The sequence below is a fragment of the Hyperoodon ampullatus genome, assembly GCF_949752795.1.
Source record: "Hyperoodon ampullatus genome assembly, chromosome: 3".
NCBI classification, from domain to species: Eukaryota; Metazoa; Chordata; class Mammalia; order Artiodactyla; family Ziphiidae; genus Hyperoodon; species Hyperoodon ampullatus.
Genome location: NC_136916.1, coordinates 43,716,428 through 43,731,881, shown reverse-complemented (window position 1 = coordinate 43,731,881; position 15,454 = coordinate 43,716,428). Strand labels below are relative to the sequence as shown.

The following is a 15,454-nucleotide window of genomic DNA, read 5'->3' as shown; positions in this document are numbered from 1 at the left end:
TGATCAGCCCTGGAATACCGAGAAAAGGGGAACTTAACCAAAGATAAAACAAAGTCTATGCCTCAGTTATGTAGAGACTCACAAGGCAAATAAAGGTTCTTTTTTCTTTTAATTGATTTTATACCCTCAAATGACATTTATAATCTACTTGCACTAAAGTGGGATCTATTCATTCTATATCACACATGAACTAACATATGCAAAAGAAGTTACATAACAATATACACTGAAGAAGCAGGAATAATACCTGGTCCATAACTGGTACTCAATAGATAGCATATAGTCATTCACTTATTTATTCATTTATTCAATATTTATTGACTGTCTACTATATGCAAGGCACTATTCTAGGCACTGAGAATTCAGCATTTAAAAAAAAAAAGATCAAAGCCCTCATGGAGCTTGCATTCCAGTGGGGGAGACTGGCAAATACGCAAATAATGCACATAACAAAGGCAGAGAATAATGAGTGCTATGAAAAAAAGAAGCAGATCAAGGAGACAGAGAGTGCCTAGGGGTCTCTTTTGATAGGGCAGTTGGCCTGAGGAGACGATCAAGTAGAGACCTGCATGAAGTGAGGGAGCCAGTCACATGGAGACCTGAGGAAGCATCATGAAGAAAGAGGGCAAAATAAGGCCTTGAGTCAAAGACCAGCAAGGAGGTGAGTGAGGCAGGATCAGAGTAAGGGAGGAGAGAAAGGTGGGAAACCCGCGGGAAAGGGAGGTGAGTGCCAGGGTCTGATGGCCTTGGTGGGCCAGGAGAAGGACTTTGGATAGTATTCCAAATGTGGGAGGAAACCATTTGAGGGTCCTAAGCAGGAAAGGCACATGATCTGATTTCTATGTTAAAATAACCACTCTGACAGGTTTATAGAGAGTGGAATGTGGGGGGTATGGGAGCAAGAGTAGAAGCAGGGAGAAAGCTGGATCAAGGAATGAGAAGAGGGCCTTGCAGACGCTGCCGCCTGGAGCCTCTCCCACTGTCCAGCCATGGTCAACCCACCGTGTCCTTCGACACTGCCATCGACGGTGAGCCCTTGGACTGTGTCTCCTTCAAGCTGTTTGCAGACAAAGTTACAAAGATAGCAGAAAATTTCCGTGCTCTGAGCACTGAGGAGAAAGGATGTGTTTATAAAAGTTCCTGCTTTCACAGAATACTGTAATTCCAGGATTTATGTGCCAGGGTTGTGACTTCACACACCATAATGGCACTGGTGGCAAGTCCATATATGGGGAGAAATTTGATAAGTTTCATCCTGAAGCATATGGGTCCTGGCATCTTGTCCATGGCAAATGCTGGAACCAACACAAGCTGTTCCCAGTTTTTCATCTGCACTGCCAAGATTGAGTGGTTGGATGGCAAACCTGTGTCTTTGGCAAGGTGAAAGAGGGAATAAATATTGTGGAAGCCATGGAATGCTTTGGGTCCAGGAATGGCAAGACCAGCAAGAAGATCACCATTGCTGACTGTGGACAAATCTAATAAATTTGACTTGTGTTTTATCTGAACCACCAGACCATTCTTTCTGCTCAGGAGAGCACCCCTTCACCCCCATCTGCTCAAAATATCCTATAATCTTTGTACTCCCACTGCAGTTCTTTGGCTTCCATATTTTCCTCATCCCTCTCCAAGTTTAGCTGGATTGCAAAATTAACTTTATGACTATGAAATAAAAACTAAACAGAAAAAAAAGGAATGAGAAGAGGATGATAGCTCAGGCGATGAAACAGAAGGCATCTCCCATTTCCACAAAGAGAGGGTCCCCAAAAAGTATTTTAGCCAACTTGAATATACGATTTCCAGAATGTGAATTAAATAGTCAAATTTCTACTTAGAGAAAGCTAGTATTTTAATTTCATTCACATACATATTTAAATAACATCCACAGAATCAATCTAGAATTACCAATTTACAAATATTTCTTCTTTGCCAATCTCACGTTACGTGAAGTAATTTTAATAAAACTCATCATAAGCATGTTTGACATCTTTTTAGAGCCACTTTTTGGGTCACTTCACACAAATTTGTAGGGCAGGCCATCTTCACTTCCCTCTAGGCCTGTTTTGAATCCGTGTATGATACTGTAGCTGAATGCTTAGCCCAAACCACAAATGCCTATTGGTAAAAATTTAGGTTTTAAAGTAGAATTTATATCAGAATGTAGATTCTTTGAAGGCAAGGATACTGTTTTCTGAACTATTGTATCCCCAGTGCCTAGAGCAGGGATCAGCAAATATGGCCTATGGGCCAAATCTGTGAACACAGGTTTTATAAACAGTTTTATTGGAACACCATCAGGCCTATTAATTTGTGTATTGTCTATGGCTGGTTTTGCTCTGTAACAGCAGAATTGAACAGCTGTGACAGAGACTGTATAACTTGGAAAGCCCAAAATATTTACTATCTGGCCCTTTACAGAAAAAGTTTGCTGACCCCTGGTTTAGAGCATTGTCTAGCACATAGTAGGCATTCAAAAGAAATTTGGTATTGACTAAATAGCTATAAGAAAACTTCTTATTTTCTGAAAAATGATTTTCAGAAAGGAAAAAACAAAACCTTATACTCTGCAGTATTTGTCAAATTCGTCCTCAAGCGCCCTCCACACTGGCCCCTTCTAGTGGTTCTTTTCAAGCACTAAGTGGCATGAAAGCCTTTCTGTCTGGCTCCTAAGGGAGCATTTTCTAAGGCAGCTCTCCTTCCCTCCGCACCATGAATAACTCTAAAGACATCACTTCTCTCTTCTGTGCCTCCATTTTCCACAACTTGAAAACAGAGTGTTTGTGAAACTCACGGATCAAGTGTTTTCAGAGAAAAGGAACAGCAGTAGGAGTGTTTGACTTTTATATATGGAAAAAGCAAAGGGGCAGGAGCATGGGAAGCCCATACACACACAGAGGGGTGGAAGGGCCGGTCAGCAGCTTGAGCTAGGAGAGAGAGGGCCCGTGGAAAGCAGCTTTAGAAAAGGGATTTCTTTCTCCATGTGTGCAAGCTATTTTATAAAAGCATGCTTTGAAGGGGTCCTGAAACTCTGTTCCATTCCATGTTCAATAGCTATGTACACATTTTCTGATTTTTATAGTATGCAGGCTCTCTCAGAAAAGAGTTTCCAATATTCCTATGGAGGTACGTTGGAAAGGTTTGCAGGTAGCTTAGCCTAGCTAAGGCTCTGTCGACAGCCGCACTGCTGGATATAAAATCAGACTCCCTGACTTCAGACTATACTACAAAGCTACAGTAATCAAGACAATATGGTACTGGCACAAAAACAGAAATATAGATCAATGGAACAAGATAGAAAGCCCAGAGAAAACCCACACACCTATGGTCAACTAACCTATGACAAAGGAGGCAAAGATATACAATGGAGAAAAGACAGTCTCTTCAATAAGTGGTGCTGCGAAAACTGGACAGCTACATGTAAAAGAATGAAATTAGAACACTCCCTAACACCATGCACAAAAATAAACTCAAAATGGATTAGAGACCTAAATGTAAGACCAGACACCAGAAAACTCTTAGAGGAAAACATAGGCAGAACACTCTTTGACATAAATCACAGCAAGATCTTTTTTGATCCACTTCTTAGAGTAATGGAAATAAAAACAAAAATAAACAAATGGAATCTAATGAAACTTAAAAGCTTTTGCACAGCAAAGGAAACCATAAACAAGACAAAAAGACAACCCTCAGAATGGGAGAAAATATTTGCAAATGAATCAACGGACAAAGGATTAATCTCCAAAATATATAAACAGCTCATGCAGCTCAATATTAAAAAAACAAACAACCCAATCGAAAAATGGACAGAAGACCTAAATAGACATTTCTCCAAAGAAGACATACAGATGGCCGAAAAGCACATGAAAAGCTGCTCAACATCACTAATTATTAGAGAGATGCAAATCAATGAGGTATACAACGAGTTATCACCTCACACCAGTTAGAATGGGCATCATCAGAAAATCTACAAACAACAAATGCTGGAGAGGGTGTGGAGAAAAGGGAACCCTCTTGCATTGTTGGTGGGAATGTAAATTGATACAGCCACTATGGAGAACAGTATGGAGGTTCCTTAAAAAACTAAAAATAGAACTACAATACGACCCAGCAATCCCACTACTGGGCATATACCCAGAGAAAACCATAATTCAAAAAGACACATGCACCCCAATGTTCATTGCAGCACTATTTACAATAGCCATGAAGCAACCTAAATGCCCATCGACAGACGAATGGATAAAGATAAATGGATAAAGAAGATGTGGTACAGATATACAATGGAATATACCTCAACCATAAGAAGGAACGAAATTCGGTCATTTGTAGAGACGTGGCTGGATCTAGAGACTGTCATACAGAGTGAAGTAAGTCAGAAAGAGAAAAACCAATATCGTATATTAATGCATATATGTGGAACCCAGAAAAATGGTACAGATGAACCCGTTTGCAGGACAGAAATTGAGACACAGATGTAGAGAACAAACGTATGGACACCAAGGGGGGGAAAGCGGCAGGGGGTGGTGGTGGTGGTGGTGTGATGAATTGGGAGATTGGGATTGACATGTATACACTGATGTGTATAAAATGGATGACTATAAGAACCTGCTGTATAAAAAAATAAAATGAAGTTCAAAAATTAAAAAAAAAAAAATCAGCTGAAAGAATGCCAAGCTAGAAAACTGACAGAATGGTGATTGCTTTATTTATTCTTGTAGAGCAAAGTGGAAATTACCTCCCTCTGTTGAAAGAGAATCTAGTCTTAAGAGGCAGAGAGCCTATATTTTTTGGCATTGTAAGGGCTCAAAATTGTTCTGCTTTATCCTGTCTCTTTTGTCTTCTGCCACCTGGAAAGGAACAGAGAAGAGCTCTGAGAGAAGTGAGATGAACTCTTTTAAAGTGTTTTAGCAGCAATTTGTACAGAGGACGGTCCTAGGAGTGATTTTCTGTCAGCTGAACTATTGCCGGGGGCAGCAGGGAGAAGCTGTGAGGGCTCTTGCGGCCAAGCCTGAAGACCTGAAGGTATAGCCCTGCCCTGGAGCAGCCTACTCCACGACAGACTTCACGGTCAGTGAGCGAGGAAGTCGTCTATGAAAGTCAGGCTGGTAACCGAGCCTCACTTTCCTCATTAAAGAATTAACTCAGAATGTTAGAGCACCTAGGGCAAAAAAGATCACCTTAGCATGGGATCCCCTTGAGGCAGACCCCAAATGAGGCACAGGGTGTATACTTGTGAGGCATAGGAAACACCTGTAGGCAAGTGACAAAGTGAGACCTGGCAGGGAAGGAAGCAATAAAGGGTCAGATAGCAAGCCACCTACACTGTGGACAACTGGGGCTTATTCCCAGGGAGAAACTCTGGGACACTGTGTAAAACAAGAGCCACTGGGTTATCCCACCCAAGGGGCAAGGGAGCTGAGCTCAGTGATTGATTGACAGTTGGTGGAGGCTGTGTTAATTCCCCCAGCACTCCCACCCTGGGCAAAGAGATGCAGATGCTGGCAGCTGGAAGCAACAGAGCACTTTAATATGGTAAGTTCCAATGGATATGGGTGGCACACCCACCACATCTGCTACAGAGCTTCTCGATATAAGTTTCCTCTGGTCTTTTCTTGCCCACATGCCACTCCTTCATATACTTGGAAGCAGGAAGTTGGCTGGGATGGAGTAGTGACATCTGCCACTTTCACAGGGCCCATTAGCTTTTGAATCAACTTCCTGTGTCTGGGGAAAATCCCCACATTGTGAATCCAACCTCCCCAAAGTAGAACACAAATGCCCAGCCTCCCTTGCAGCTAGGACACGAGCCTGAGGTTTAGGCTCTACCAGTCAGGGACACAAAGATGACACTGTTTGGGGGAAGTATGCAGTGCTGATGACAGGCTGATGGCATGTCCCTTGCTCCTGGAGAAAGGAGTGGCAGAGACATGTAGTTTGGGGTGGTGGAGGCAGCAATGCCTGTGGAGGTTTTCTAGTAGTTCAAGGTAGAATTTCTAGCACAAAACTGGCAGCTAGCCCGCTTTGATCTCCATTATATTGCAAACTGCTTAAGGGCAGAGAGAGTATTTTGTTCATGGCAGTAATCTATCCTGTACCCCTCCCCACAGTACACACACACACATACTCCAGGAAAACTGCTGTGGCACACTGTAGGTCCTTTAAGAAAACATGCTTGTTTGCATATCTTTTTGAAGTTAAATGTTCCTCTCTTGGCATTCAGTACACAGTGGGTTATTTTGTGCTGAATTCCTTGCTCCCTGCAGGCTCAGAACATCAAAAGTAGCCATAAAAATCTTAGAAAGATGTATTTTCAGAACCAGAGGCAGCCATGCCTTAAACACCACCCAAAGGAGGGCACCAGCCTGGGCCCACAGAGCCCACAGCTGTCTCTAGAGAGTCAGGAAAACATCCCAGGTCAACTCCACTGGTTTGCAGAGAATGCCAGAGTCACAAGATGTTTGAGACAGGAAGGACTTCAGGGGTCCTACTGCCCAACCTCTTCAGTCAGTAGGTGAAGAAACAGGACAAGAAAGGAGAAAGTGACTTGCTCAAAGTCATCCAGATGTTCTGCCCAAGAAGGGCCTGGAGCCCCCAGCCTTTCTCCACTCGATCTCATTCTGAGAGCATGGCCTGGGGAGGTCAAACCACACTTTGCAGTGTCTGAGAAGCCCTTCCATCCTCTTCAGGGCCATTGGGAAACCAAGAGTGAACCTGGCAGCAGCCTTTCCCCAGAAATCCCGGGTGATGGCAGGGACAGTGACCTCAGTGATAGGTCCTTCAGCACTTCCTCAGCATCCCCATACCCTACCCTGCCCCCAGTCAGTCCTCTCTAACCCTTCATTTATCACCCCAGAACTTGAGAGTGAAGCCAGAATGAGAGAAAGCCACCATTACTGGGTGTCGCCCACACCACCCTTCCTGCCCATAATCTCTGGGTAATGATTCCTTTTGCCAGAAGCCCAGCTCCCGAAATAGTGTGGTGTATTGGCAGAGGTCCAGGAGCTAATAGACATGGCAGCATTGTGTCTTATGACCCGTTTTAACTGAGCTAATTTAGAATTTACCTGACCAAGAGTACCATAAAATGCACTCCTCATGATAAGATTGTTAATTACCACAGGATGACTGCCTGTGTTTGGCAGCTGGGGGGAGAACTGGAGGGGAAAGGCTGGTTTCCAGAAATAATCCTTCCCTCTGCACCAAATAGGAATTAAATGTGGGAAAGGGCAAAGGGGATGGACAGAGAGATTCACCCACAGGAACTAAACAGGGTTATAATTAGTTTGTGTGTTTGCAGGTGTCATCTTTCACCCTCTGCCCGGGGAGGAGACTGCTAGTAAGCTCAGAATCCTTTGTGTCTCTTGGAGAAGGGCATGAGATCCTTGGGGTGTTAAAGAAAGAGCTGGAAGCAAGATGACTGCTAGAAGCAAGGCAAGTGAAGTCTCTGCTGTGCAGAGAGACACCCGATGCAATGACCCCCCGAATATAACACTGTTTACTGATAGCTGCTCCCCGCAGCTATTACAGAGCTGCCTGAGAGCATCCTAATTAGTGAGGGTTGTCAGCACTCCCATTATAATCCCCAGCTGAGTGAGCTGTTTACCTCAGCCACTTCAAGTCACAGCCTCTGAAACATAGCCTTAAGTAGCCAGTCTCAATTTGTTTTTACCCCATGCCTTATTCCAGTAACTCCATGTTTCATAAGCATCTCAAATGTATATTTAAGCAGAGCAATCTCAAATCATATAAACTGGATTCTCACAGCTGTCTTATTGCTGAGATATCTATCATTTTACAAAAATGTCCTAAGTACCTTCTATCCAAATATGTTTAAGATAGGAGTTATAAGTTAGATTCAAAGCATTTTTTCCCACCACTTCACTTGCTGTTTTCTCTCAGGCTGGCTCGATATACTGGGACTTGACCTTACCACAACGGTTCTGAGTAAGCAGGAATATGTTCCTGCTTTGGGCTGTATTAGAGTATAGTCTTGTGTATTAGTCAAGAACTGTGTTCTGTGAGTTCATTCTAAGCGTGCTCTCCTTAAAATTCATTCATTCATGAAACCCATGTGAAATTTGGACTGTGTGAGATATTTAATCTTACTGCTATGCCATAAACCTTACATGACATGATCCTCCTTGATGCAAAGACCAGCCTTATTAAAAGTAACGGTGTCTCGCATTCTGAATCAAGACAGCACTTTGAAGAACAGGAATAAAACTCAAATGGGGTGACATAGGTATAAAAACATGATTCATGTGGATACAGTCTTGTGAGCACTGCCTCCCCCTCTCCCCTCTCAGAATGCCCCTTCTCCATAGCCACAATTGTCAGAACTCTAGGGTGAAGGGGTGTGGATGGGGCATCCTTATTTTCTTGAAGTACCAGGCAATACCCTAGGTAAGTATATCAAATGTCAGCCTTCCCTTAGGCAGTGTGGAGCTGACCTATGCTTAAGGCTGACACCAAAACCAGTGGTTTTGTGAAAAGAGAGAAGTCCAAAAGGAACTAAGAAAATAGAGCTCACACTGAATCCTTTCTGAGATCAACGTAAAATTAGGATTAAAGATGCTTGATATGGATTCATCTATTAAACAATGCAAGGTCATTAACAATAATCAAATCAATGTAATTTCAGTTTACAGAGTCATAACCTACCACTTCAAGAAACTGAATATCATTTTTTAACTTTGTATTGTAGGGATTTTAAAACATATACAAAAGCAGAGAGAATAGTTTAATGAACCCCATATATTCATCACCCAGCTTCAACACTATAAATTCCTGGTAAATCTTATTTCATCTCTACTTGCCATCACCACCTCTACTCGCCCATCCCCAGATTATTTTAAAGCTAAATTCAGACTATTTCAAGAAATTTAAACAGGAATTTCACCTGCCTTAGAAAGTCCATTCTGGATGGATCACCACCTCTAGTTAGTGCACTGGGCATACTCCCTGCTACACTCTCACACCCCTACCACCCTAAAGAAGGCCTCACAACTGACCACTGCCACCAGAGGTGTCCTCGCAGGGGTGTCTTCAAACACACTATGAACCTCATCAGTGGCCCAAAATCGAAAGAAGTGACTAGGCGTCCCAAGTAAGAGCAACTACCAGATGAATCTTACAACCTGAGGGACAGCACTACTCTTGGCCTAAGAATGGCCCTCATGAGCCAGCATGGGACAGTGTTTCCCAGTCACTACGGCAATGACAGCAAATGCTCTATTATCAATGAATTAAAAACAAGAAAGCATCGTCCTTACCACTGAAAAGCTCATTCTCCTTAAAACAAAAACAAAAAATAAACACGCACATGTGGTTTGTGAAAAAGTGTAGTCTTTACTATGGAGAAATGCATATGGAGAGTAGTATCATTGCAATGAATCCCCCCCAAAAAGTTTTTTTAAATACAGCTTGTACTATGATACCAAAAGCTGGAGACTCCCATGTCCTCACTACTATTTATATATTTGAGACTATTCTTTCCAGAATCATATTAGGAAGACATGCAAGGGAAAAAACACATTTGCACCCCCTGAAAAGCAACTTAACTTACTCCTCAGAGTGTGTAGAAACTTGAAGATGTAAACAAATGTGTGAAATAAATACCTAAGGTGGTAATAACCACTGAGAATTTTAAGGGTCTAAAAATATTTTTTAAATCAGCAAGCCGCTGATCTTGGCACATTAGCAGCTATTACTATACTAAAATGATATGCCAGGAAGGCACAGAAAAATCAAAGACATTTTCCACTGGGAAGCAAACAAGTTTGATTATCAAGATGAGCCTGTACTAAACATAATTTTCCCCATCAGGGCAATGGTAAATGAAGCCATTAATGAGCAAATACACGTTTTTAGATGACATTCTAGAAATACACATCGAAGAAAATATGCATCCACAGATTAGCTAACTTGGAAAGAAGGAACGAATTTGAGATACTGGTTAGTAGGAAAAAAGAAAGGAGACCTTCTTAATCAGCCTTTGTCAATCACCACCTGAAACACAAGGAGAATGGCAACACCAGTAACCAGGCCTTGTCAGCAGGGAAGGTAGAGCTAAAGGAGCCCTAAGAGTTAAAACCCTGTTTACTATGTTTGGAGGTAGCGCAATCTGTACACCAATCACTGAAGTCATCTGAGGATTGCCCATTGCTGACAAATGCAGATGGACAGATATGTAAAGATGATGCGTCATGAACTACAGCTGATGAATTTCCTGCAGAAGCCCCTGTACTCACATCAGAAGTGTCAAGAGGTGACAGAGCTACATCACACTGAGTCTGGCAGTTTAATTTGGTGTCGGCTATTAGTGTCGACTCTCAGCGCTATTGCCATTCAGTGTTTCTGCTGGCAAGGTGACACAGCCTCAGAGATAGCTAAATTTCTTTGTTGAGTGAAAGAGAGGTTGCCTGGTTTGTACAGTAATCCCTTGCTGAACAATGGGGACTGCAGAGGAGCCAGGGAAGGAAACAGGGGAAAAAGGAATTCATTTCACAGGGTTCCTTTAAAACATTTCTTGCATAACTTCAGGTAAGGATCTGATGACTTTTTTGGGTAAAAAGCAAATGTCTGGAACAAGGATGATTTATGTTGAAGGTTTGGCTTGGCTGAATTAGAAGCTACTGAGTGTACTGGCATCACGGAAGTACTCTCCCTACATGGGTCCCAGGGAAACCACCACATTCACTCAGGAAGGAGGATGTGGTGGGTTGCTCTGACCTCTGGGCATCACCCAGTGAGCCCAGTTCCTTCTCCTGGCCCCATGCTTATGGGAGAGGCAGACCTTGGCAGTGTATCCAAGGACACTTTAAACTTCCTTGGTTACCCTTCCTCCAGAGAAAAGAGAAACAGTGTCCATACCCTACACCCCACCCTCAATCTCATGCCACTGCTTGCAGGGTAAGAAGGCATGGGTGCAGGTCAGGGTGGCCCTGGCCACTCCATACTGCTTATGACTCAAGGAATTTGGTCAAAACCTAATAATAAATAGCCTCTCCTCCACTCTGCCCAGGACAGCACTGCCATAGATAGATGTCCCGGACTTTGCACCATGGAGGCCACCAGAAGGTGATAATGATTACCAGTGCCTAGGATACACACTTCCAGAACTATCTATAAGAGTAGGGGAGGGGTTGGAAAAAACATGGAGAAGGAGTTATAGTCATTAGTAGTAAAATAATCTCTGTAGCAACAAGAAAAACATGGCTTAAAGTTTAAGGAACTTGTCCAAGGTAGCAATTAGGATTAGAATACGGCAAAGGGGAAACCGGGTAGGAGCTCTATATTATAAGAACCAGAGCAGACTGCAAAGCTTCTTAGCACCTGCCCTACCGCACTGGACAAGAGCCTGCTCACAATACTGCACTCCTTATATTTTCATAGAACTTCATACCTGTGGTCTGTGGCTTTTACTCCCATTATCTCATTGGAGCCTCAGTCATTCCTGAGGCTTCCTGAAGCTACTCCCAGAGGCCATCCTCTGATTCTGAGCTCTTTCAATACTCCAACTTCCACCCACATTCTTCCCCTTTATAGAAAAAGCTGCATATTCCAGGAGAATTTCACCCAATGCCATGGAACTGACCAATCTGAAACCACCACAGTAGCGTAACCCAGACTTCCCGTGGTAGAAGAGTCGGGTAAATTTCTAAGAGGGAAATACATAAGTCAGTCCAAGAAATTCTGTATAGACAAGGCATGTCTGGGATAACTATAAACATTTTACAAGAACCTCCTCAGGACACGGGGAGGGGGTGGGGTAAGCTGGGATGAAGTGAGAGAGTAGCAGGGACATATATACACTACAAACTGTAAAATAGATAGCTAGTGGGAAGCAGCCACATAGCACAGGGAGATCAGCTCGGTGCTCTGTGACCACCTAGAGGGGTGGGATAGGGAGGGTGGGAAGGAGGGAGACGCAAGAGGGAGGAGATATGGGGGTATATGTGTATGTACAGCCGATTCACTTTGTTATAAAGCAGAAACTAACACAACATTGTAAAGCAATTATACCCCAATAAAATTTTTTTTTAAAAAAAGAACCTCCTCAGGATGACTTTCCAATCTAAAACTCTTTGGATATACAAATTCACAATTATAGAGTCTTTATGGGGATTTCTTTTCCTGTGAAAACTTCTCCAGTTTAAGGATGTTAACACTAACATTCTAAGGGTCCTATGTTTCTGAATTCTGCTTTCTGAAACTATCACCCTTCCATAGACATCTTTATAAAAGTTTCAGAAAGCTCCTGTAAGGGATATCGAGCTATATACCTGGACATAATGTACAGAACAAGGTCAGCGAGAGTCCCTGCTCCACACTGGTCACCCACCTGGAATATCGTGTCCAGTTGTAGAAGCCACACCTGACGAGGGGTATTAACCAGCAGAGCAGCTGGGTGATGAGGAGTCGACAACACCACAGTGTGTGGTTGAAGGTCCTTGGCCAAAGAAGACAAGAATAAGTAGAGCCTAAGTCCTCAATCAGTTGGAGAGTTATCATGTGAAAGCTAAGAGATCTTTACAAAAAATAGAGCAAGGCCTTTCTGCACTTCCCATGGAGGGGTCCATACGGCATTGTTCTAGGTTCCTGCCGTAACTTAAAAGGAAACTTGCACAATGTGCAGAGCCCTTGATGTCCTGCAAATGAAGGAGGAGGATGTCCTCAGATTCCTTGCAGCAGAAACCAACTAAGGTGGCTGACTTCCAAATGGAACAGTATGTCTACAAGAGGAAAAGTGATGACATCTACATCATAAATCTAAAGAGAATCTGGGAGAAGCTTCTGCTCCTGCCACTGTTGCCATTAAAAACCCGGCTGAGGTTAGCGTCATCCCTCCAGGAATACCGGCCCGCCAGCTGGGCTGAAGTCTGCTGCTGCCGCTAGAACTTCTCCTCTTGCGGCTTCACATCTGGAACTTTCCCTAACCAGATCCAGGCAGTCTTCCGGGAGCCCGGGACCTCGGCTGGTGGCTGATCCCAGGGCAACCACAGCCTCTCACAGAGGCGTCTCACGTTAACCCGCCAACCACTGCTGAGTAACAGAGACCCTCCTTGGCGTGTGGACACAGTCACTTCCACCGCAGAGGAGCTCACTCCGCGGCCGCGGGTCTGAGATAGCAGGCGTTGGCAGTCCCTTCCAGTTCAGGCTAGCCCCTCGGGAAGTCTTCCTCACTCAAGGCTTTCCCTTCTCAAACTCCCACTGTCTGGGCCTTGCTCTCCTTCTTTTTTTAAAAAGGACCATTTATTTTCTGTCAGCCTTATTTCCAGTTTCTGTTTATGAGCCTGTGGAAGGCCAGCTTAAGACCGACCAGTCAGTGGTTGCTCCTGCCTGTTGTGTGGCCTGAGTGGTGGAGCCGCGGTCCAGTCCTGAGTGGCGGGCTGCGGCTCCTACCCGCACGCCTTCAGACCAGCCCGCCACCCAGGGTTGAGAAGCAGTAATTTGGGAGCTGGCACAGCCCATTGTCTCTGAGACGCCTCCTGGGTCACAGCGCTGTCAGCAGCAGCCTCCTTTTCCGTCTCCTCAGGATCTCCGCGGGAGGAGAGAGCGTGTGACAACGCGAGACCTTCCGCGGGAGTTCACAGGGTGGGGCCGCGCCTGCGCAGAACGCTCGGACCATCGCCAGCCACGTAGGACGCAACACCCCGTGAGCTCCTCTGTGGTGGGAGTGGCAGTGTCCACACGCAGGGGAGGATCTGTGTTATGCAGCAGTGGTTGGCTGGTTAACGTGAGACGCCTCTGTGAGAGGCTGTGGTTGCCCTGGGACCAGCCACCAGCCGAGGTCCCGGGCTCCCGGAAGACTGCCTGGATCTGGTTAAGGCAGGTTCCAGATGTGAAGCCGCAAGAGGAGAAGTTCTAGAGGCAGCAGCGGACTTTAGCACAGCTGGCCAGTATTCCTGGAGGGTATGACAGTGACCTTTCATAATTAAAGAAACTATGTCTTTGTGGGAACATTGAAATAACTTTGGATTTGAGTCATTTTACCATTGGAATCTAGATCTAATAGCTAATAGTAGTGAATCCGAGGGCATTCCAGGCCTCCACGCAGTGACTTGATGAAATAGATTAGAGATGGAGGAAGGCAGAGGGGAAAAAACATCAACTCAGCCTTGGGAAATGTCTTAAAATGATCAGGAGTACATAAATTACCTTCAACCAGATAGTTTTCCTTGATCCTACCACATTTCCTCCCTTTCCAATCCTAACCTTCCCCATCTCCTTTTACTGCTGTTATCTTTCTAATCCATGATTTTTCAACATCAACGATGCTGTCAGTCATCGTAGAAATCCCTTTGACAAGTCAGAAACTTGCCAAAGATTATTATGACCAATGTCATTGTGGAGGAATCAGGAAAAGAGGCATGACTCTCTGTACCAAGGCTTGGACTCTAGGAAATAAAGCATGGATGCATGAAGTCGTGGGGTTTGATTCTCTCAGCCTCCGCATGCTGAGAGAAAGCATTTATTGATAATTGCAAAGGAACATACCTCCAGCTCCCCTACCTACTGCGATGCAGACCCTGGGTGGGTAGGAGTTAATGTGGATGCAGGGTCCATATCTCCCCCTTCTCTATGTCTCCCACAAGTTCAGCACAGTGTTTTTCACCTCCTAGGAACTCAATAAGCAATTAATAGATTGAAGTGGAGAGTTGCTGTTAGCAATCTCACCCCAGGCACAAAATTCACAATACATACCATAACTAGTGCCTATAGAAATTGATCCAGCTCAAAACTATATATAAATGCAATGGATTTGTAGCCTTAAAGTTTCAAAAGCATTGATATTTCCAATCTGGAGAAATAAAGGTATTTTAATCCTATTCCATCTTTCAGTTTAAGATACTATATTAGACTGGAACGGAGATTAAAACTTTTACTCAAGAGATATCTCTTCCAGTCTCATTCCATTAGTTACAACAAGGCCCCATCATTAAAGACTTTACTCCCTCGCTGGGAGAGAACTTGTGATGAGCGACTGACTCTCATAATTGGCTTAGGGAACCAGACTCATTCATTGAATCAAGAAAAAGAACATCAAGGAAAGAAGAGAACATCAAAGAATAACTCTCTAGGCTCACTTTTTTATTTCTTTCCTTGAGTCAGACCACTAGCATCTTTCTTAGAAATGAGGTGACATTTCAGAACATGGATCTGAGTGCTCAAGTGACTTCAGTGGATCTGCAGCATTTATCATTTATTAAGCACTGCCTGTATACAAATCCTTCAATGGGATGATAGCTGCTGCTGAAGAACCCACTGCAGACCTAACCATGCAGGCTCTGCCTGAGAAGCTTATTATCTCATTGAGAAGACTTAAAACAGAGAGGAGGCTTTTTTCAAACTAAAGAAAGAGCAGCATAAAAACTAGTGGAAAATAATAAAATGCAAATGAAATACCCAAGGGCCAGGGACAGTTGGAGTAAGGCCACAATTAAATCAACATAGG

General features: G+C 43.8%; 1 pseudogene across 1 annotated transcript; it reads left to right on the top strand.

The window, feature by feature from the left end:
• The first annotated feature begins 892 nt into the window (after nucleotides 1-892).
• LOC307049508 (peptidyl-prolyl cis-trans isomerase A-like) lies at nucleotides 893-1,482 on the top strand (annotated as a pseudogene). The gene has a single exon. The product of its transcript is annotated as a peptidyl-prolyl cis-trans isomerase A-like (transcript).
• The last annotated feature ends 13,972 nt before the right edge of the window (nucleotides 1,483-15,454 follow it).